The sequence below is a fragment of the Lepidochelys kempii genome, chromosome 1 (genome assembly GCF_965140265.1).
Source record: "Lepidochelys kempii isolate rLepKem1 chromosome 1, rLepKem1.hap2, whole genome shotgun sequence".
In the NCBI taxonomy this organism is placed as follows: domain Eukaryota; kingdom Metazoa; phylum Chordata; order Testudines; family Cheloniidae; genus Lepidochelys; species Lepidochelys kempii.
The window spans coordinates 60539687-60560584 of NC_133256.1; the positions used below are offsets into that span (position 1 = coordinate 60539687).

At 41.6% G+C, this 20898-nt stretch overlaps 1 protein-coding gene across 15 annotated transcripts in view; it reads left to right on the forward strand.

Annotated features, from left to right (window-relative positions):
* Nucleotides 1-20898, forward strand: part of ENOX1 (ecto-NOX disulfide-thiol exchanger 1) — a 503910-nt gene that overhangs the window by 138048 nt on the left and 344964 nt on the right. For 10 of the 15 annotated variants that reach the window (XR_012159113.1, XR_012159112.1, XM_073345386.1 and 7 more), the window contains one exon: nt 7217-7294. The exons of the other annotated variants lie outside the window; for them this stretch is intronic. The gene's annotated coding sequence lies outside the window, so the exon portion shown is untranslated. The remainder of the gene's footprint in view (nt 1-7216; nt 7295-20898) is intronic. 15 annotated transcript variants of the gene reach the window in all.

Genomic DNA, 20898 nt, shown 5'->3' on the forward strand with positions numbered 1-20898 from the left:
ATCTGTATCTGCAATTGCCCATGTTTTTCTTTTTCTGTGCACAGTCACTTTTAGTTGTGAATAATAGAATGTATATTTCTAGGCATTGAATTAATGGGTGGAAACTCATGCCCACTGGTCAAATAGTCCAGGCTCAATCCTGCAAACCCTGACTGTTGCAAGCAGCCGTTACTCATGCACATAGTTGTATTGCAGTTAATGGGGCTATTTGTATGTGTAAGGGTTTGTTAGATGGGGCTTTTATACACACATTTTATTATTTGTACCCATAAGTAATTGTCCTCAAAATTGGGAGTGTAAATTTAGAAACTGTCATGTTAGCCTTAAATCTTCTTACAATCTGAGTATAAGTAAGGTAGATTTAAAGGCTGTAATTTAAAATCAACTTTTTTTCTGCTGAGAGAAGCTCCTGCAGGTGCTGCAGCATTTAAGGCCTACTGTTCACTGCAAAGTGCTGTGACTCAAGTTCTGAGTCAAGTGCTGTCCCCAACCCAACTCCTGTCCACACACAAAAACTTCTTGCTCAAGTGTGGTGGTGCTTTACAGCTGAAGTTAACTGGTCTATCTGGGAGTATAGACTTAAGCCTGAGTTTGGCTTACACTCAAACTGCCAACAGGGCTCTTCACTGTGGACGTAGGCAAGATTTACTGTAGACTTCTTCATGCCATCTCCTGAAGTACACCACATATGGCAAGTTACCATCAGTGGAGAGTGACCAATGGTTTTAACAAACACATCTGAACAGGGACATTGATTTTTTTGCATTTTGCCCAATTAGTGTTGGCCATACATCTTTTCATCCATAGAAACTGCATTAATTTCAAAGCAATTCCTGAAATGACCTTTGACTATATTTGTATTTCTTTTAGGGTGACCAGATGTTCCAATAAAATTGGGACTGTCCCGATTTTTAGTTCTTTGTCCCGTGTCCCGACCGATGCATGGTCGGAACGCCATTTGTCCCAATATTGCGGCTTTGGCTGCTCCAGAGGTTTCTTTTTTTTCTCTTTTTTTTGCTTCCCCCATGTGTCCCGATATTTTGTTCATTTCATCTGGTCATCCTAATTTCTTTGCAAATGTGTGTGTGTGTGTGTGTGTGTGAGAGAGAAAGATACAAGTAATCAGGTGTTTCCAGTATGCCTATTTTTAAGAGAATCTTCAAAGGTTTGTATAAGGAATTTTTTATTATGCTTCCTCTTAGCTCAGGCATTTGCTTCCTGTATGAAAGATATCTGTACATCTGTAAACTAATTTTCTAATTTTTATAGTATTTTTGTATTAAGAATCATTATAAGCTAAATAAGTCTAAAGATTAACTTATAATTGATGATAAGCTATGTATTTCCAAGAAATGTCACCATGTTTGATAGTTTTTGTAAGATGACAAACTAGTCATGTGATGCTGCACTTGTGGGTAACACTGTCTTTGAAAATGCCTCGTGTTTCTAATTCCTTGCCAACACAGCTTTTCAGAGGTACAAAGAAGCCTCACACTCTGGATAACTGCCTCTTAAATATACTTAAAACAAACTACAAGAAACCTTTTGGTCAAATTTTCAAACAGTGGCTTCCATTTGTGGTAATACAGCCGTTGTGTATATACATCACTTGTGCATGCAGTTTTTGAGGGTTATTAGCTCATGGCTCCTAAGGTATGCATGCTTTTTTTGGCAACATGTAGCGTGCATACACAAATAGCCCCCTTGCATTGGTATAAACAGCAGTGTGGACGGTGAAGCATGGCTTAGGTGAGTAGAGTACACATGCCTCAAGGGTGTGGGTTTGTACACACCCTACACAGCTCTCTACTTGCCCAAACCATGCCTCCCTCTCAACGCTACTGTTTTTAGCTATGTAATGTCCTACTGGAGGAAAAGCTCCGGCAGGGGAGAGGCGTCAGGGAAAGGCTCCATCAGCTCCTTGCTGCTGGAGACTTTCCCCACTGCTTCCCCCGCCAGAGCCTTTCACTGATATGTACAGCTACTCACTGTAGTGTGGACACAGCTTGCTTTTCACTGTAATGTGTAGCTACACATACTTTACATGCTGCCGACACTAGTGTGTAGTATAGAGCAGCGGTTCCCAAACTTGGTTCGTGGCTTGTTCAGGGTAAGCCCCCAGTGGGCTGCAAGACGCTTTGTTTACCTGAGCGTCCGCAGGTAGGGCTGCTCGCAGCTCCCAGTGGCCACAGTTCGTTGTTCCTGGCCAATGGGAGCTGCGGGAAGTGGTGGTCCTGAACAAGCTGTGAACCAAGTTTGGGAATCCCTGGCATAGAGGTACCTCTAGATTCCACAGTGATGGACACATTACAAAAGTGTATAGATGTCACTTCGCAAACACAAGTGGAATTTACATGCACAGAACATGGCCTTTATTTGTGAGTGTGCAGTAACTTGTGTGCAAAAAATTTTAGGCCTGGTTCTTTTGCACACAAATGATAGAATGTACATGCACAAAAATGAGTGCTTTCACAAACTGAACATGAGTCAAAAACAGAAATGTTTTGTATGTGCATGTGGTTGCACAAAAACTGTGCATGTACATGATTTGTATAGGCAAAATTATACTTGCACAAAAGGAAGCCATTAGCCACATGTCTACACTGGAATAAAATACCTGAGGCACAGCTGTGACTGGCTCAGATCAGCTGACTTGGGCTCGTGGGGCTCAAGATGTTTGCGCTCGGGCTGGAACCTGGGTTTTGGGATCTCACAGCACAGGGTCCAAGAGCTTGGGCTCCTGCCTGAGCTCTTCTACACAGCAATTTTACAGCCCCTCAGCCCAAGCCCTGCAAGCCCAAGTTAGCTGACTGGGGCCAGCCACGTATGTTTAATTGCTGTGTAGATGTACCCTAGAAGGCTCCTTTGAAAATATAGCTCTAAAATCTCTCTTTGATTTTTTTTTACCTGACATTTTCTCTCTGAAACTAGTGATAAGAACTTCCAACAGGTTCCCAAAGGCAGAGGTGGCGTGGCAGGGATGAATCTGAAATCAAACAGTGAAGGTTTTAGGATCCTAATAATACCGAGATTTCATAAAGTCTCCATAAGACTGACTCCTGGATAAAGAGTAGCTTGTTAAACTGAAGGAAGTTGTGAAGGTGGAAAGGAAGTGTTCTGAAGAATAATGTTGCATGATCTTGTAGTCTCCTCCTTGGAGGGTTAGCGGAAGAAGGCAGAGTCCCTGGAGCGATGACATTGGCATGAGCTCAGTAACAACAGAATATGTATTTATTACTGGAAGGGTGGACAGAGTCAGCTCCCTTCCTGGTGCCGCTGACTCCAAAAACATTTTAAATTCCCTTAGACAGGAAGCACCTTCCTTTCAGGGCCTGTCTGTGGATGTATCACACACGCAGACCCAGCCAGCATAGTAACTTGGTTTCAATAATGACCTCTCCTTCCACTGAGGGCATATGCCCTCTTATTTTATGATGGTGTGAAGTCTCAGAATTCTTCTGATGTCTTTGCTGCTTCTGCATTTTCAAAGAACCAGAAACACCTTTTTCCATCTCAGGCTGGACAGGAGGCTACATGCTTATTGGGTATGGACCCTCTCACTGTGATCTGCACATGTATTCCTTCCAGGCCCAAGTAGTGCAATACACTATACCTGGTAATGAAAGTGGAGGCCATGAAGAAGCTTCAATTGATCTAATGCAGAGCAGTTTGTCTACTGAGGGGTTGTCTATACTTAAAACACTACAATGTTACAGCTGCACTACTATAGTACTTCAGCGTAGACGCTACCTACACTGATGGGAGGGATTCTTACATCTGTCTCTTCTGAGAAGCAGTAGCTATATGACCATCAATGAAAGAATTCTTCCATCGACCTAGCGCTATCTACACTTGACCTTATGTTGGCTTAACTGTGCCACTCAAACATCTGGATTTTTCACACCCCGACCGATGAAGTTAAACCAACCTAATTTTCTGGTGTAGATCAGGCCTAAGTAACACAAGTTAATGGGAACATTTCCCTCTGAAGCTTTGCTCGATACATTATCTCCCAGTCCAATAATGAATACAATTCCAAGTGCTGGTTTCATTCATCTGAGCCCTAAATGATGTAGGCCCTGGCTCTCTAAAGGATTACTTTTCTCTCTCTTCATGAACTAGAACAACAGGTACCATCAATGGGTTAAGTTTGCAAAACCAAGGACAAACCTTTCTCTGTGGCATATGCTTGGATTCAGAATCCCATTCAACAAGAAGTCAGACTGAGCCTAGGCTGTAGCATCTTACAGCAAAGTATCTGTAGGCAAACATCTTCCCACAACAACAGTGTAAAAATGGCCGGCAAAGTGGAAATGAGTAGACAGAAAAACTAGAAGATATGCATACGTGCCGTGTATTTAAAAGGATGTCCACCCTGAGGATTCCTGTTAACTCTTACTAATTTCCTACTTTTTTTCCTAGTACAAATCTACATACTATAGGTTTCATGAACCAAATGTTGGGTAATAACATGAGGAATCCATGTTTCTAAAACTAAGCTAGATATTTATTAAAATAACTATTTAAAGAGATGCTGCAACTTCAGCTACCATTCAAGCTATGTACATATAGATTCACTTCCTGGTTCCTCCTCCAAACACTTCCCTTCTGCAACCTATGCTCTTGCCGCCAGGTTCCATGCAGATCGATACACTGTATATCGGTGGTCAAGTTGGGAGGTAAGAGTGAAAAATTTATTTGAAGTATATGAGAGAACTTCCTCTTGGATTCAGATAGAAAATTGTGTTTCATAATATACTTGATTTCTTGCCAGCAATTGATTGGGTCATATTCTACTTTCAATTACGGTAACATAACTCTGGAGAAACACTATTGAAGTCAGTGGATTTACACCTGTTTTGTCTCATTCAGACATTTTTGTAACCTTTGTCATCGTCACCTCCCTGAGGACTCTCCTATGTGACCTCTGCTTTTTCCACCAACCCAACTCATAAATTATTATGTTTTTAAATAGCACTTAGGGTGTCATAGCTGCTGCTAGCCTTGAAGATTTGTAGTGTACCCTGTAATTTTGAGATGAAAAAAATTGGTTAAGTTACAGAAGAAATATTGCACTTCAAGATAAAACTACTTTTGTATTTCATTTTCTCTTCAAGTCATTTATATCCCTGTCACTAACCTCATTAGGTCAAGGGCTTGAGGCAGAGAGTGGGCATAACATTTTTGGTCATAGCGATCCATTCTTCAACAGCTGAGTATTTGCAAATATCTGTAATTTCAAAACTGAAATGAATGTTGTATTTATTCTGAAGGCAAATATTATAAATACAATGTGTTACTGAAGTTTACATTCCTCTGGAATTCATAATTAACTGGCAACTTTCAGCCATTCAAACACACATGACTTGGCACTTGTTTTTCTGGACATATTAATGAATCTGCTAGTGCCAAGGCTGTTTCTTAGGATGCCATCCTTCTGGCTGTGAAGCCAATCCTGCATTTTCAGAAGTTCTAGGAAATTCTATAAGCCAAGTAGTTGAAATAATAAAGAAAAAATTAATCAGTCACATATTAAATGTGAACCATGGAACGAAGCATCTGCAGCATTCAGTGGATGTCTGGATAACATACTTGCAGTACTATTTTGCCAGCTTTCGTCTGGAGTGGTTCATCAGAACAGAACAGATGCTAGTGTGAAATAGGTCATTATAGCAGCAGGGCATTAGAACAGAGACATTTCTTTTTTCTTGCAGCAACAGCTATTCCTTTTTTATTCACGCCAATTATGAAAATGTTAGCCAAATCTGACATATGAATGCATGTACTGTGACAAACCAATACTTTTAAAGGGCATCAAGGTAAAAGCTAACTCAGTGATGAAGCTTCACAAAGCAGTCCTTTTATAATCTAGATAAAGGAACCTTCACAATGCTCATGTAGGCTGTTTTTTGTTTTGTTTTCTGTTTTTGTGTTTTACTATAGATGGTATGCCCAGAAGCAGAGATGCTAATTCTCATGAGTTTCATCAGTCATTTCAAAGGAGAGGTCACACAGATAAGAAAAATGAACAGTACGCAGTATGTGAAGCAGTGACATTCAATGAGTCCTTGTCACTAGCAGTCATTAGCATGCAAGCCTGCTGTTATGTTTCAGTGCTTTATGTGCTTTTCTTGACCAGGCAGGGAGCCTTGGAGCACTGTAGCAGTTAATACCATGCAAGTTATTGTTTCTTTCTTGAATGCCTTATATTTTTAGTACCATTGAGATGCTTCTTTGTCCCCTGTGCATCTAAAATTTTAAAGAGAATCAAAGAATGTATAATTTATATATGTCCCAGAGGTAACGAATGACACAGTGATATCTGTGAAGGAGATGATTTTAAATTTCATGTCTTATGTAAGAGGTGATTTTTATATGAAAATTGTAAGAGTTGGCCTTGGGGATACCCAGATAATTATCCTTACAACAGTGGGTGTGGATTCCAGAGGAATTGTAGCTGAAAGCTATAGAGTATTAGATTTACCCTTGTGTATCATAGTTGCCATAATGGAAAACATAGCAACTGATGCTTCTTAGGGAATAGAATTTGTATTTTGACTCTGAATAGCATACACTGGAGATATGAAAAGGCAGGTTTTCCATGATTGTGTTGAAGAATTCATAAAAGGCTTAGGCATTTGTTTACCACTGAAATTCTTTCTGTCAGTTAAAAGGAAAAAAAAATTGTTTACTGATGTAGGGCAGGACCCATCACTACATCCTTTATCATGTAGCATAGCTCCTCTAGACTATTTCTGGTTTCATTGAACTAAAAGCCTGGAAGTACCAAGGCTAGAAATAAACGTCTGCTGCTTTGATATGCTATATGTTTGAAAATGCAGTTTAAGGTCTGTATTATAGACATTTCAAAGAGAATATAAATCAGTGCAGCATTCTTATTTTTTACAATCCAGTTGTATGTATCCACTGCAATTTTATAAAAACTGTTTTCAATAGCATTTTTAAAAATAACTTAATGTTATTTTGCATTCTCTTTTTTCTGAATTATAGTAAATAGACCCTTCTGAGCTCTGAACTTGGACTTTCCAATATTTAAATAATTGTAATGATCTTTCTGCTTCCATAGTTTCAGATGTTTAATAGCCTCTACATTAATGCTACAGTCAGCTTTTTAGCATTTCTTTCCCGAGGAAACAATTTTTTCTCTTCTCTACGGGAGGTCATTGTTTTTAACTTTTGTTTCCTGATCTTATAGGATTGGCCATGAGACTCTTTAACCTTCCTTCAGAAGTACGCTAATGGGGCTGCTGATAAGCAATCTGCTTTTGTAAAGGTCTGTAATTTATACTGAGTTCCTGATTATTCCAGCATATATATTACTACATTGATTAGTATACTGTCTGTTTATTACTTTCAGAGCATTGATATATATGAAGGAAGTTAAAAAGTTATAATTTTATTCGGGGGGGGAGCTAGTTTTTGAGATAGAGATGGAATTATTTTTATTTCTTGAAAAATCGTTAGGTCATAATTTCCATTCTGTTACACTGTTGTAAATCTGGAGTAACTCCATTCATTTCCCATTTCAATTGAGTTACTCCAGATTTACACTTCTGTACTTGAAAAAAGAATTTGGTGTCTAAGTAACTTGACCAGACAACCGTGTCTTGCAGTATGTGGCAAAACCACATTATCTTAAACGTCATTGCAGTTTATTGCTCGCTCCTGCCATCCATGTGGTTAACTTGTGAGTAGTTTTGCAACTAACACTGCAGATGGTGCCAGGAACAGAAGAACAGGAGTTGGCAGAGGGTCAGTTGAACTGTTTAAGCTTTTGGGCCATAAGATGAGCTCTGGCTCATGGAATGTTTCACTATATTTTTAAAAAAAGGTTTTGGATATTTTAAGAAACTGTAAAAAGATCAGCTTGTTGCATGTGGATTATCAGAATAATAATGGTTTGAGTCCTGAGGTTATAGTGTGGTAAGGGATGGTGAAGGGATCATATATTCTTGTCAGATATAACTGTAGTGTACTAAATATGGTAACCTAAGACCAAAATGATTTAAAGAATAGAAAACACTGTACTGCATCTCAGTATATTTTTAAACATAGGCAGGCATTCTTACAGTGCCACATTTTCTGTAGATATTTGGTGGGAGAAGTTAATAGAAATCAACTGACCTATCAAGCTGCTTACGTGACTGCCATCCCTACAGTACCTGAGCACCATAGACTTCAATGGAAGTTGTATTGAACCTAATAACCATTTTCTAAAGTGAATATTTACATCCAAAATATGCCCTATGTATTGAGTTTGTTTATTTGGGGATGGATGTGGAAAGGTATTCAGGTGCCTAAATACCTTTAAACATCTGACTTTGTGCTTGAGACAGCACTCTTTGTATAGTAAATTTCACTGTTTCCTATTTATATAATTATGTAGTTACAGAGGGAAATATGCTTGTAAACACAAATGTTGGCAGGGGGACTCGGGCACATGTAATACCTGAAACTCGGGCAGGTGTAATACCTACTTTTAATTCATTTTTTAAATTTGACTACATTTCAAGCTGTGGTTTTTTTTAAGAGGGCCTCAGATCTGAACCACCTCTAAGGCAGTTTGGATCCAGATCTGAACTTCATACACAGCTTTTACATTTATATTGGAATGAACAAAAATCCAAGATCTGGCCCATTTGAGACTGAATAGATACAATGAATTTTATGTCATTGTGTAATGGAAAGCTACATATTCTGAATTTGGATGACTCAAGAGTTAGAGAAAATTGCATAACCATCAATGATTCATGTCATTTTCAGGCTTTACAAATTCTTTGCTTCTTTCTTTCAAGCTGTGACCATGATATTCCCTGGGGCAAAACTTGTGTTTTTGTTTTTGAGGAGAGGGAAAAAAAGTTCAGACACTGAAAAGAATTCAGTATAAAGGGAGAAAACTTGCTGTTAGTGTTGGCATTTGGAATGTAAATCCTTTACTATTAACTGTGATTTTTATAAAGGCTGGCATTCCAGACTTGCCTAGGAGTGACTTCGGGTCATGGTTCACTAACGTCGTCTAAGAGTTATTGCTGAATCTGTTTAACAAAGTGTAGTTGGGATTGTGTATTTTTACCTGTGTATCTGACACATTTGACACAAATTGAGGCAATGACTATTGTGCAGATGGAGCAAGATTAGTCTTTTGTTTAAAGACATATTTTAAGGAGGGAAGAGCTCTTAGGTTCATTGTTCAGAAGTCTGATTCTTGAAAAATAATAGTTTATGATTTACATATAAATTGGGATTATTTAGATTAGAGAGCAGACAAATAAAAAGTGCGATGATAAACATATATTAAAATCGTAAGTGGCATAGAGAAAGTGGTTAGGGTACTCTTATATACACCTTTCTTATAGTGCAAGAACAAGGGACAACCAATGATATTAAAAGGCAAGATGTTTAAACTAAAAAAGAAGTACATTTGTTCACAATTATTGAGGCAAAGTATTTAGTAGGATCTTGAAAAGGCTTAGACATTTATGTGAATATCAGCGACAGTTACATTATCTACACTAAACATTTATAAGGCATATCAACCTACATACTTTAGGACATAAGTCAATCACCAACTGCCTATTTCAGGAAGAAGCTTCTGTAATATCCATGTTGTTGTATAATTGTCCATTACGGGGGTTATACACCACCTTCTGGTACTGCCTGTGGTGGGAGAGAGGATGCTTCACTGCATGTACCATTGATCTGATCCAGCATGTCTTTTATGTTTTATTGCACACTTTTTGTATTGTTTTTCCTACAATTATCTTCCCTCTTTCTGCACAGTTTTTTTTTTTTTTTTGCATTCAGTATTTTTATTTCCTGCTTGTGATGCCTCTCACATTCTCCCTCTAAGCCTTTCACTTTCTCTTCTAGATTTTTTTTTCTTTTCAGTTTGCTACTTATTTGCTGTTGGTATTTCCTAATTCCCCTATCGGTGTTTATCTGCAGAGGACACATCTACCTAACAGTCCTGCAGTGGACATTCTAAACTCTACCCGTGATATTTCTATGGCAAAACATGTTTCGATTTTTGGAGAGAAAAAGTATAAACATTGAAAACAATTCGGACTAAAGAATGGAAACTCATTACTGTGCTGGAATAGGAAAATCTTTTTAATGAGCTTTTTCCCATCTCTGAGTTGTGTTTCCCTCTCCCTCACTTCCTCTTGTTCTATAGCTTTCCCCCTTTATCTCATTGCTTTCTCTTAGTTTTTCATTCTGAATATGCTGAGATTGACTGTAATCCTGCTTCAAAATAGAACACTGAGTCTAGTGAATGCCACTCGGTTGTTGGTGAACTCAGAATGGATTTAGGAGCAGCAGGCCTTCTCTAATATAATGAGATGCAAGCACGAAAATACCAATTTCACAAAGGCTGGAGAGAGCAATTTTCCTACAGTGAATGTAAGCATGGCAACCCACTACCTTCAATCTTCCTTCCAGAGCCATGCATATATCTAGTATGCCCTTCTGCGCTCATAAATTTGGAAATATATACCATTTAAAAACAGGGTTTGTGTACATCACAGCTTTAAACGGAGATCTTCAGGGTCACCAACCTCTCTTTCTTCACTGGTAGCTGCAGGGATTTTCGGGATGGCTGCTCACAGCTCAGTTCTCCCGCTAGAGGCTGCAGGAATGATGGAATGGCTACTCATGCAGGATGTTGTAGCTTTGCAAATATGAAGCAGGGGAAGGTAATGCATTAAACAGAGAGGAATCGAGGGAAACTGGAAGAATTTTCAAATTCTTCCATCAACCTACCCATATCTACTTCAGGGGTTAGGCTGTCCCAACTGCAGTGCTCAGGGTATGACATTGTTTGCAGCCATAAGTGACATAGCTAGGCCAATCTAATTTTTAGCTATAGATCAGGCCTATGATGCAAATTGTTCTAGAAATGGATTCCTCATTGGTCACACCTGGTGATCAGTTACCTCCCATTTCAAAGGTGGCTGTTAGTTCAAACACCTTAGCTAATCTCAGCTGTCATGGTATCGCAGAAGAAAGGCTGTCTCTAAAGTAAGTTGGACAAAAAGCCATCAGTTCTCACACACCACATTGATGAGCCTAAATAAGAACCGAGATAGAGAATTACCCCTGTCAGCATATAGAAGCCAGTGCAGTTTCGGTAGCCCAGATATAATGTGTTCTCTGTGAACAATGCTAGTAAGAAAGCCGTCAGATGCATTCCCACCAGCTAAAGTTTCACAAGGATTTCATTTATTTTCATTTCATTAATAAAAAGGATGCTTCTGGTGCCCTGCCAATTATAGTTTAAACTCAGCCGCATTAAAACAGTCAATCAGACGGGAGCCTGATCAACCAGCCACCTACCAAAAAAGCTCCTTCCCCCACCCCCTTCATTGTTCCAGGTTCATAGCCTTAACCTTTTCCAAAACCCCATCACATAGATGACTTTTGCAATGGCCCAGGCAGTCACCGAATTCAGCTTAGTTAGGATGAAGGTGGAGAGCAAATTCCATATCTGCTGATGCAGATGCTGAGCCCTTGCAAAGAACCCCCTGCCAGCAGTCATCTTTGATAATGATGGGGGTCCAGCTCAAACATGTGTGCTGACTGCAGCTGTGGTAGTATGGCATAAGGAGAAGGGCGCTCTCATGTGGGCAGGTTCATAGCCATTTAGGGAATTATAGATAACTACCAACACCTTAAACTCCCTCCCAGAGTTCAATAGGCTTACAAAGGAAGCAGTTGCATTCTACACTAGCCTCAATGTCCAAATGGTTTTAAGGTGTAACCATATGTAGAGTGCATTGCAAAAGTCTCTATATAAAGAGTAGCAAAGTCTACATTCAAATCAAAATGTCACAGCCTCCTGGCCAGATGCTCATGGTGAAAAGCTGTTTTAATATGATTGCAGTAGTAGCCAGGGATCTAGAATCAGCCCCAAGTTTAAAACCCTGGTGACTAATGGTTGAAATACTCCCTCAACCAAAGGAACTAATATTGCCTTTGCCATCTCTGACTGCTTCCTCCAAGCCACCATGAACATCATCTCAGTTTCCTGAGCATGGAGCTTCTTCCAGCTCATTCTCATCTAGGCTTCAGTCTGAGCTAGGTTCCAACTGGGGCGTTGAACCACATCATCTGATTGTGTCAAAATAGAGACATAGAGGTGGTTGTCATTACCATATTGAAAACACCTCACCTAATGCCTCATAGTGGTCCCACGTATATGCTTTGAACAGGAAGGGTGACAGAATGACACTGGACAGCACTCTACTCACTTGAGAGCTTTTTGGGGAGTGAAGCAACTATCCTCAGCTACACATCAGTTCTCTTTGAGAGAAAAGAATGGAGCCACTGATAAGCAGCCATGTCCACTCTCTCCAGGGTCCTCTGGTGAGTCAACAATGCCTCATGATCAATGGTATCGAAGACAACTGATGGATCTAATAATACCGGAATTCAAATTTGGTCTTCGTCCATCGTCAGGGGGAGATAATCAGCCAACTGAGTGAATTCAGTTTCTGCGCCAAACCAGAAGTTTTCAGAGATAGCTCTAGCTAGAGCATGCTGCAATAATCCAAAATGAATGTGAGAAAAGCATGCATTACTGGGGTGAGTTCAATATCCGAAAGGAAAGGTTGCAACCTCACATCCAAGAAGATGAGAAAAAGGCACTCATGGTCACTGCTACTCTCTGAAATATCCAAAAGCAGCCGTGTCTCCAATAAGACCTGTGAGTTACAAATGTGAGAAATGAAAGATGGTCTAGCTCCTTCAAAGATAGCAGCATTATGAAAAATCTTTTCCCCTTTCCTACAAAAAATCCAACCCAACATTGGAAAGTGAAAATCCTTTCTCTTTTGCTATTTATCTAAAAAAGTGCAAAAAAATGATAGATTTAACATTAAATGTGCCATTGAAAGCCACTTTACTGTAATGGAAGAAGAGAACATTGAGTTTGATGATCCTACAGTGAATACATTTGCAATGCTGTTGTCATCATCAAAACTAAGCTGTGATGATAGTTCCAGCAACCCTTTGGCATCAGCTTCATTCAGGAGCAATCTCTGTTCATCCCCAACACTCAAAAAACCTGCCAAGTTCCATCTATGATTATATCATAAAACAGCCGTAAGACAGACTTTGATAAGAAAGTTGCAAACTACTTCTAGGTTATCAACATCTCCTTCAGTGTCGTACAAAACAACCATTTTAAAGAAATAATTGAAGCACATCTCCTGGGATGTACTGCTCCAGACAGATATAGATTCCTGAGATCAGTTATTAGCAGCTACAACTGGAGATGCAGAAGGGAAAAAGAATGCAGAACTAAAAAGAATCCATATCAGCATTTAATGCAAGATGGTTGGTTGCATGGGAAAAACAATCCAAGCATTCAGGGAATAATGTGTTCCTACTTAATGCTATTGATTCTACATCTGACCACAGAATATAGTGTCCAAGATGTCTTATAAGAACACTGAGAAAAATGGGACAAGACAGTTTGGCTCAGACAACAAAAATAAAATCAAAAAGATGAGACAACGTCTAATGTGCAGTCACCCTAAAATTCACCTGTATGGGTGTTCAGCACACTATTAAAAATTCACTGAGAAAATCATAATATATAACACCCTGAAAATATGTTATGGAACTTGAAAAGTTCTTCCACAGCCACCTCTGCCTGGTTGTCATCTGAAAAAGGGGAATTGGTGACCCCAGTTTCTGGATTACATGATGTAATTCTCAGAAAGATTATGTCTCTATATTTGCATCCATCTACCATCAGGACGTTGAAATTTTGCACTGAGTTGGAAAGAAGTTTGACTGAAACACAACACACAATGTACAGAGTCAGGACTGCACAAAAGTGCATTCAACTTATGAGAGCCATTACAGAGGGACCTGACAGATAACAGGCTGACGCTATTGTCACAGTCTCCGTGGAACTCTGGCTTGATGTAATTAATAAAGAACTGGAGGTTGGAACCAAAGGCACATTTATTCTGAGACGCCATGGAACCTTTCCATTTCTTAGCTAGTGAGACTGATTCCAAATACAAAGGTCCGAAGTTGAATCCAGTAGACGGGAGAAGATGAAACGTGGCTGCTTATTCATAAACTTGAGTATTGGTATTCTTGTGTTTTTACTTACAGAATTGCAGCCTTTTAATTTGGGAAGAAAAATGTGTTCCTTTTATATTTGAGGGATAAATATGCTTACGACGTGCATTACACTATTTTGTCTCTTTCATTTTGTGAAACCTTTCATGAGTTTGGGTTTATTTTGGAGAGGGAGTGTTCTTCTCCACGCTCACTTGTGGGTTTTTTGGAGGCAGAGCGGGGGTTGGGGGGAATTACAGTAACCTTGCAAGAAAGGGTTTCAGACATAAACTCTGTTTATTCTAGCTGTTTTCCATGGTCTGTCAGCATTATCTATCTCTTATCCTGGGTGAGGTTCTGCAGACCAGTTGCTATCAAGTTTTCCTCTCCACCAGACAGGAGGAAAGTCAATCAAATGAATTATCTGGGTTCAGTGAAATAGAGACATAGAGCTGGATCTGTTCTGTATGCAGAAAGAAGCAGTCTGCACTATTTCCCTAACACACTCATATTTACATAGAACGGGAGGGTGACACTGGAAACCTGTGGTGCCTCACAGGTAATCGGATATCCATCAGATAGTATGCCAAATATTACTCTTTGGGTCTTCTCAGAGAAAAAAGAGAAAAACCATTTGAGTATCGCAATGTCGATACCTCCTACAGTCTGCAGCCATGTCAACAGTACCTTGAAGTTAGTGGTGTCAAAGACAGCAGAGCGTCTACACGGACAGTCAGAGTAGTACATTCAAAAGCACCTATCTGACTTAGGAGAGCAATTCTCATTTAAAGTTTTGAAAATTCTACTTAATCTTTTGTTGCCAGAAAGAGGATGCTGACCAGTGAGACCAGCCCAGTCCAAGTACTGAACCTAGAACTAAAGCCAGTTTGATAAGTGTCAAGGAAATCTGAGTATGTCAGATGTTGCTTGGTTACTACCTTTTCAATAATGCACCTTTCACCTCTCCTCAAAATGAGGCAGATTATAGGGAAAACAATAATTGGAATAATTTTCAGTTTCAAGACATGACTGTTTGAGCAAGAGCTGAACAATTACTTTAAGAGGTGCTGTCACCATGCCCTCCAGAAAGAAAGCAATGAAAGTGTTTTCCAATAACAGACCTGATATCTCCCTCCTAGAATTTATCAGACAAGAAACACATCGATCCAATTTGCAGGTTGCAGCCTGAAGGTCCTTAAGCACATCTAAAACCTCAGTGTGTGACAATGGCTGAAAGTTAGAGAAGATGCTGCATTTGGTCCCTGGCACTTGTCCCATGGTGCAGGCCACCAATCCCATTACAGTCTGAACAGCCTTGTCCATGAAGTAGATGAAACTTCCTCTGCTTCACTGGTCGGTTTCTCTCTTGTTTATAGGCAAGACTGACCTCTACTGACCCTCTCCCCTTCTTGGCTGTTGTGCACTAGCACAAGGCTATAATGTTCGGATTGTAAATACTGCATGGAAATGTTTAAATCCAGGCCAAAAACTGCTTTAATTGGAATTTAAAAAAAAACATAGAAATATTTCTGTTGCTCTTAGGTTTTGTAATATGTTGTCTTTCAAATTTGTCTTAGGACTGAATTCTAACTTCAATCATATTGACGCTGTCCTTTTAATTTCCTTGTCTGCTTTTTAAAAATCACCTGAGTATTTAAATTGACATCTTATCCCTCTCAGAAAGCCTTGTTGTAACGGTTCGTCATGCTTTACCTGCAATAATGAAACAAAAATGAGTATAAAATCATTCGCTTTCTGATTGATTTAGGGTTAGAAGATAATTCCTCCTTTGTTGTTAGAGACAAGTTTAAAAGGGCTACTATGGCAACCAAAATTAATGACAAACATAGAGGCTGTTAATCGTTCAGACTGACTGGTATAAGAAAAGCTTTAATCTTCACTGAGCCCATTTAATACCTTCCCAATTATTTGTGTGAACAGTTAGTATGTGTGTCTCTTTAAAGAGTGTCTGGCACCACTGACCTCACTGACTGCAAAAATGAGGTTCATGTTACTAGGCAGAACATTTGTGGTGGCCCCTCCCCCGCTGGTGCATGATCCATGGGGCATGATCCATGGGTTTTGGATTATGCTCAGAGTGGGCCACTCCCATCTGTTGCTGATTATTAAGGTCAAGTGCTGATAGTATGCTTCGTGCTGTGTAAGACACAGAAATAAAGACTGTTCCTGCCCCAAAGGGTTTATAATCTACAAGGCAGACATTTGCCAAGAAAAAAAGGTACTGTGGGATCCAGGCAACCATGGTATCCTAGGGTATGTCTACACTGCAGTAAAAGTATGGGCAGCACAGCGTGGCAAGGAGGCGACCAGCCCTCTGTGGAGAAAGAAGTGGTTCGGGACTATTTAGAAAAGCTGGACAAGCAGAAGTCCATGGGGCTGGATGCGCTGCCTCCGAGAGTGCTAAATGAGTTGGCGGATGTGATTGCAGAGCCATTGGCCATTATCTTTGAAAACTCGTGGCGATCCAGGGAAGTCCCGGACGACTGGAAAAAGGCTAATGTAGTGCTCATCTTTAAAAAAGGGAAGAAGGAGGATCCTGGGAACTATAGGCCAGTCAGCCTCACCTCAGTCCCTGGAAAAATCATGGAGCAGGTCCTCAAGGAATCAATTCTGAAGCACTTGGAGGAGAGGAAAGTGATCAGGAACAGTCAGCATGGATTCACCAAGCGCAAGTCATGCCTGACTAATCTAATTGCCTTCTGTGACAAGATAACTGGCTCTGTGGATGTGTTATTCCTTGACTTTAGCAAAGCTTTTGATATGGGCTCCCACGTGGGCTCCCGTATTCTTGCCAGCAAGTAAAAGAAGTATGGATTGGATGAATGGACTATAAGGCAGATAGAAAGCTGGCTAGATCATCAGGCTCAACGGGTAGTGATCAATGGCTCCATGTCTAGTTGGCAGCCGGTATCAAGTGGAGTGCCCCAAGGGTCAAACCTGCAGCCGGTTTTGTTCAATATCTTGATTAATGATCTGGAGGATGGCATGGATTGCACCCTCAGCAAGTCTGCAGATGACACTAAACTGGGAGGAGTGGTAGAAACGCTGGAGGATAGGGATAGGATACAGAGGGCCCTAGACAAATTAGAGGATTGGGCCAAAAGAAATCTGATGAGGTTCAACAAGAACAAGTGCAGAGTCCTGCACTTAGGACGGAAGAACCCCATGCACTGCTACAGACTAGGGACCGAGCCGCTAGTCAGCAGTTCTGCAGAAAAGGATCTAGGTTTAAGGGGACTGTTGCCCCCTTACTAACATTCAGTGGGGGTGTTTTAGTTGCTAGCTCCCAGTACTAAAAGGGGTAGGGGTCGATGGGGAATCAGGACCCTGAGACTGCCAGTCCCTAGGAGTAATGCAGAGAGGCCAATTCTCCAGGTCAGCCTGAATGACAGGGCGGGCAGGCTAATCAGGGAGTCAGGAGGCCAGCAAGGTCTCGTCCTCCATGTGAGCTGGAATTGCCTGGGTCAGACAGAGTGGGGCTGAGCTAAGGAGAAAGCAGGGGCCCAAGCTGAGCGGGGGATCAGAGCTGTGCCAGATCCAGAGAGAGCAGACCCTGTCCTGCGAGCAGAGCTGCAGCCTCAAAGCCAGAGTCACAGCCCAGAGAGAGCAGACTTGCCTTGGGAGTAGAGCTGCAGCAACCAGAGCCAGAGGGGCCAGAAAAGCAGCACAGGAAGCAGGTCAGTGCTGGGAGCAGAGTCACAGAAGCAGCCTGCAGAGCAGACCTGTCCTGGGAGCAGAGCTGTAGCAACCAGAGCCAGAGGGGCCAGAGAAGCAGCCCAGGGAGCTGGAGGCAGAGCAGCAGCCATGCTGAGGCAGAGTGGAGCTGGAGCAGTCCGGAGCCAGGTGTCGTGAGCAGCTGGGGAGAGTGAAGGGGGGGACCCTGGGCAGTGGGCCCAGCACACGGAGACGCCTCAGCCAGGAGGCTCTGCAGGCCAGACTCGGAGGGGGATTGGTAACCCTGACAGGGCAGGGGCAATGCTGGAAAGAAGGGTGCTGCCACCTCGAGCCTGAGAATGTGTGGCCACCACCAGAGCGAGTGTCCAAGCCACAGCATCCCTACAGCACAGCCAGGGCCTGAGAAGGAGGCCTGGGACTTACAAGGAACAGACTGTGAACTGCCCTGACATTCCAGAGACACCATTTGTGATGTTCCCTGCCACAGAGCGGGTTGATGTGTTTCCTTTAACCTTTCCCATTTTCCCTTATTCTTTTTAAAATTAATTGTTGATTAAATAACTTGCTGTCAAGGTTCCTCCCCCACTCTGAACTCTAGGGTACAGATGTGGGGACCTGCATAAAAAACCTCCTAAGCTTATCTTTACCAGCTTAGGTCAAAAACTTCCCCAAGGTACAAAATTACACCCGTTATCCTTGGACTGGCCGCTACCACCACCAAACTAATACTGGTTACTGGGGAAGAGCTGTTTGGATGCGTCCTTCCCCCCAAAATACTTCCCAAAACCTTGCACCCCACTTCCTGGACAAGGTTTGGTAAAAAGCCTCACCAATTTGCCTAGGTGACTACAGACCCAGACCCTTGGATCTTAAGAACAATGAACAATCCTCCCAACACTTGCACCCCCCCTTTCCTGGGAAATGTTGGATAAAAAGCCTCACCAATTTGCATAGGTGACCACAGACCCAAACCCTTGGATCTGAGAACAATGAAAAAGCATTCAGTGTTTTACAAGAAGACTTTTAATAAAAAATAGAAGTAAATAGAAATAAAGAAATCCCCCCTGTAAAATCAGGATGGTAGATATCTTACAGGGTAATTAGCTTCAAAAACATAGAGAACCCCTCTAGGCAAAACCTTAAGTTACAAAAAAGATACACAGACAGAAATAGTTATTCTATTCAGCACAATTCTTTTCTCAGCCATTTAAAGAAATCATAATCTAACACATACCTAGCTAGATTACTTACTAAAAGTTCTAAGGCTCCATTCCTGGTCTATCCCTGGCAGAAACCAGCATACAGACAGACACAGACCCTTTGTTTCTCTCCCTCCTCCCAGCTTTTGAAAGTATCTTGTCTCCTCATTGGTCATTTTGGTCAGGTGCCAGCGAGGTTACCTTTAGCTTCTTAACCCTTTACAGGTGAGAGGAGCTTTCCCCTGGCCAGGAGGGATTTCAAAGGGGTTTACCCTTCCCTTTATATTTATGACACTTGCATTTGCTTTAAATTGTGTGTAATAGTCAGTGGGTCAGAGAAGCGCCCAGTGCAGAGAGAGTACCCCGGAGTGGGGACACCCTAGCCCCTGTCCTAGGTGACCACAGCAGGGTTGGGGGTCGAGCCCCCCAGGAATCCTGGGCCCAGCCTTGTTGGGGTTACGAGGACTCTGCCAGACAGGAGAGTGGAAGGGGAGTCCTCAAGGGCAAGGAGGCCACTGGGTAAAGGAAGTGGGACAGTGGATGAGAAGAGGACTCAGATCCTTTCGCTAGCCCACTTCACCGGGGTAGTGCGGAAGCCAGGAAAGTTCTCCACAATAGCGGGACTATTCCCCCGCTTACATAGGGGTTACAGTGAATGAGAAGCTGGATATGAGTCAACAGTGTGCCCTTGTTTCCAAGAAGGCTAACAGCATTTTGGGCTGTATAATTAGGAGCATTGCCAGCAGATCGAGGGACGTGATAGTTCCCCTCTATTCGGCATTGGTGAGACCTCATCTGGAGTAGTGTGTCCAGTTTTGGGCCCCACACTACAAGAAGGATGTGGAAAAATTGGAAAGAGTCCAGCGGAGGGCAACAAAAATTATTAGGGGGCCGGAGCACATGACTTACAAGGAGAGGCTGTGGGAACTGGGATTATTTAGTCTGCAAAAGAGAAGAATGAGGAGGGATTTGATAGCTGCTTTCAACTACCTGACAAGGGGTTCCAAAGAGGATGGAGCTAGGCTGTTCTCAGTCGTACCAGATGACAGAACAAGGAGTAATGGTCTCAAGTTGCAGTGGGGGAGGTTTAGGATGGGTATTAGGAAAAAGCTTTTCACTAGGAGGGTGGTGAAGTACTGGAATGGGTTACCTAGGGTGGTGGAATCTCCTTCCTTAGAGGTTTTTAAGGTCAGGCTTGACAAAGCCCTGGCTGAGATGATTTAGTTGGGGATTGGTCCTGCTTTGAGCAGGTGGTTGGACTAGATGACCTCCTGAGGTCCCATCCAACCCTGATATTCTATGATTCTATTAAAAGAGCTGCGACACTGAATCTCAAAGCCCGGGTCAATTGACTTGCATTTGCAAGGCCCAGGCTGCAGAGCAGAAAATGGCAGTGTAGATGTCCGGGTGTGGACTGGAGTCCAGGCTCTACAACTCGGCAAGGATGAAGGGTCTCGGAGCCCGAATGTCAACACTGCAGTTTTTAGCCATGCAGACCAAGCCCTGCAAACCTGATTCAGTTGACCCAACCTCTCAGACTCAGTGCTGTCGTTTTTTTCTTTTCAGAATAGACGTACCCTTAGGTTGCTTTTTAAAATATAATTGGAGGCAATAGTGATGTGATATTTTGATGTGTGTTAATGGGCCTGATGTAACAGACAGGACAGCCACACCTCTCAGTAGAAAAGGAGGAGTGTTCAGGAGCCATGCAAACAATTAAATATATAAACAAATGCTTTTATACTACCAAAGAGGGCCTCTTATGCTCTATAAAGCAGGATTGATCTATTTTCTGCCACGTGAGAATCGGCCAGCAAACTGATTCTAGACATGCTTTGTGGACAGGCTGATCCGTTATACTTTTGGAAGAAAATACATCCACAGACAGCATTTAAAGTATGCAACATAG